This window comes from Dendronephthya gigantea, unplaced genomic scaffold, assembly GCF_004324835.1.
Source record: "Dendronephthya gigantea isolate DGI-Jeju-01 unplaced genomic scaffold, DenGig_1.0 000450F, whole genome shotgun sequence".
In the NCBI taxonomy this organism is placed as follows: Eukaryota; Metazoa; Cnidaria; class Anthozoa; order Malacalcyonacea; family Nephtheidae; genus Dendronephthya; species Dendronephthya gigantea.
Genome location: NW_021163460.1, coordinates 1 through 3,392, shown reverse-complemented (window position 1 = coordinate 3,392; position 3,392 = coordinate 1). Strand labels below are relative to the sequence as shown.

General features: G+C 37.0%; 1 long non-coding RNA gene across 1 annotated transcript; it reads left to right on the top strand.

The window, feature by feature from the left end:
* Positions 1 to 1,894: 1,894 nt before the first annotated feature.
* LOC114543390 lies at positions 1,895 to 2,330 on the top strand. Its single transcript, XR_003690022.1, has 3 exons — positions 1,895 to 1,929; positions 2,130 to 2,205; positions 2,287 to 2,330. It is a non-coding gene; the product is annotated as an uncharacterized LOC114543390 (long non-coding RNA).
* The last annotated feature ends 1,062 nt before the right edge of the window (positions 2,331 to 3,392 follow it).

Below are 3,392 nucleotides of genomic sequence, written 5' to 3'. Positions count from 1 at the left end.
CAGATGACGGAAAAATGAGTGAACTATAGATCCTCCGGCAGGAATCGAACCTACGCTTTTGCGATGCCGGTGCAATGCTCTTGTCACTGAGGACGTACAGTTGACTCATTTTTCCATCAACTGTTCCCTGCTTGAATTTGAAGTGCGTATAATACCACTCGAAATTAAGACCCTTTAAAACCTCAAGAATATTCCTGCATCGTGTGAAGTGCCTAAAATCATCTGTTAATATTTAGTTAGAACTTCACTTTAGGAAGCTGATGAGAAACCGCGGCAAAAATACAAGTTCTGGCGCTTGCCGAGGGCGCTCTACCAAAACGCTTACGCATGGCCATGTTTACGCAAAGCACTGATAGACGTTCGCTATTGAACAGGTGCGAATTAGTGTGATAAATTAACAAATTGTTGCAGAGGTATAGCCTCTATTCCATCCGCAGGACCTGAGTTGTATTTTAGCAACATTCTCAGATTCATCTTAAAACTTGTGATTTTATAATCCTCTATATACTAGCCATCTGTAAATAGTTCAATTGAGACTAACAAGCATACTCCATAAGTAATTTATAATCATTATTGTTGGCATAGCATCATCCAACAGCAATGGCATTACTTGCGAGAATAATGTTCGTATTAAAGTAGTTATAGTTTTTAATGTCTAAAATATACAAGAAAGTTTAAATGCGAGATTTCCTGTTCATAATTTTTGGTTCATAAACAATTATGTAATAAATTTGAATACGATTTTCACAGCCTGCTGGTTTGCTCTATTACCTTGAAAGCCCTGACGAAGTAAGAAATCTTTGAAAACTTTTTTGCGAGGGCCATTATTTACATAAACCCATTGAGGTGATTCTGACTAACCAATCGTATTCATGACTAAGTGGTATCAACTGCTTTGGTAACTAAACTCCATCATTCATCCTTAAACTGTGCCAACTGCCCCACTGAGGAAATAATTAAATGGTAATTCATTCAGAAGTGTAAAACCTTTTTGTAAAGAAACAATTTTGTTGGAAAGTTTTTATCTTTCCTTCAGCCACCAGAGACTGAAGAAGATCGTTTATCAATTCGTGACAATGTAAAGCTTGCAGAAGTACGTTTTAAATCAACAATCGTGTTCCAAAATTTCATAATGCATGCTTGCATGTACGTATAGCCTGTTATTTCACGTGCTATACTTGTGTCTTAGAGCTCTGGAAAAACGAGGGAACGTTGAGGAATCAACTTGAAGGATATCTCTCGCATTGGAGGACAAAAATAGGATTCAAATCCAGGAAAGATGTGAGAATTTAAATCCAGTTTTTTTATTACAAGTAAGTGTTCATATTAAAAAAATGGGAAAATGTTCTAGTCGTTTGAAAGATGAAAAAGCAATGATATTTAAGCGGATCTTTTTTACAGATTCAGTCAAGATCTGACAGCGTACAACCTGATTTGGAATTACAAGGTGAGTCTCGAAGTTAAGGTTAGTTTCCGTTGAAAATATAGGAAATGGAAATGTAATGGAGGATTTCCTGTCGCTATGAGTATAACAAGACAAATTCAATAGTCCTGACCTCTTTCTCTAAACTGTTCTCGTAAAAGAGTATGAAACAATTTCTTATGTTTTCAATGTGACAGACGCGAGAGGAACTTCTGGGGCACTCGAATCTGATTTGCACGCATTTGCAATGGAAAAAGATCTGAGTGGAAACTACGTTGTCTTTTGGAATCACCTTTAGTTTGAAGTCCTGTATGAATGTTTAGCTGATGAACTGAAATAGGTTAGTGATAAGCCTAACTGCTCTAGCTTTTTAACAGTTCTTCATAAAGCGTCCCCCCCTTATTCCTCGATAGGAATCAAACTCAGTAACGTATCTCTGCTATCAGGTGACTATTATTTGAGAGTCTTGTTGAACAAAACGACGAGGAGACGCCGATAACAAATGTGTGAGTCCACGACATTTATCTATCAGGGTTTGCAAATATTCAAACTACTTTCCATGTGCTTTTCTGTCTGGCTTCCCCCTATTCTCTATATTGCTGCACAGTTCACGCAATGTTATTTGTCCTGCAGAATGTAGTAGAGAAGTATAGAATCATGGATGAAACCATTCAAGATTCGATCGACTTTTCTATTTTGTTTTCAGGCTCGAGTTGTCTAACGATCTGTATCACTGATTCCTATTGACAACTAAACCAACTATGAAAGCAATGTGCCTTCAGGTGAGGATGTCGTTTAGCGGAATGTAGCCATGTGTAGCCTTCGAAGAATGAATTAAACAAATTGGAATATTTCATTCACAGGCGATGACTAAAGTTTATGGAAAATATCACGAAGAGATTGGAGCTTTTAATGACACCAAGCTAAGGATCATCTGTTATTGATCCAGTGTTACTGCAGGAGCCTGAACTAAACTAACTTTATTCATACTGTTTCGTATTTTTAGCATTTACATGAAAATGGCATCACTAACAGGGATTGGAAGGTAAGCACGCCCTAATTTATTTATCACTACTGTCTTTATATCCTAAACTTTAACGACCATAATTTAACTTTTTCTTCTCTAGCCAGAAAATGTTTTATTGTGTTCCTCGTATGACGAAACGCTTATAAAGGTTTGTGTCGGTTGTGTATTGAACTTGTGTTTAAATTGCCCTTTAAATTGTATTTGAAGAAACCATTCGATGTGACCATTGCCAGCAAATCCTGGAAGTCACTATAATCTCAATTCCGAGTTTTGTCCGTGATTTCGTTTTACGAAAGCAGAGCGCATTCTGCAAACGTTTTAGGTTCAGTTATTTCTCATTGTTACAGTTTCTCAATGATAACAATTAATTTTTTAGATCAGAATTCCTATATGGAAACATCTGTGGTACACCAAGTTACCTCGCTACCAAAATGTTAATCCCGTAGCCTGAAGAACGATCCTACAAGAAATCGTGTGTTATATGTTTGGTATGCCATATACTTCAGTTTACTCAAATTCACGTAGTGAACACGATTTGTAATGAAGCTGGAGGTAGCTTAACCTCATTTCTAAATTGGAGTACGTCAATGAAAAGTTAACGTCTTTTAGACTTTCCGGATCTTCTTTATTTTCAAAGCAGGCAAATAACCCATTGGAGAAACAAGTCAAAGAAGGGTCGTATAAATTTCCGAACAACCTCTGGAAGAATGTTAGCAGTGAAGCTAAGGATCTTATAACAAAACTGCTTACTGTTGGTCACAGAAAATGCATCACGGTTTCAGAAGCTCTGGAACATCCTTGGATGAAGGTGATGATGAAATTACTAACCGCCTTATAACACCCCGCATCTAAGATTTTTCAAAATCGGCTGACCTTTTTCGTCTGAAGTCCCAGCTTTTTCGAATTGTTAGAATTAGTTTGGTTGAAGTTTAGAACTGATAC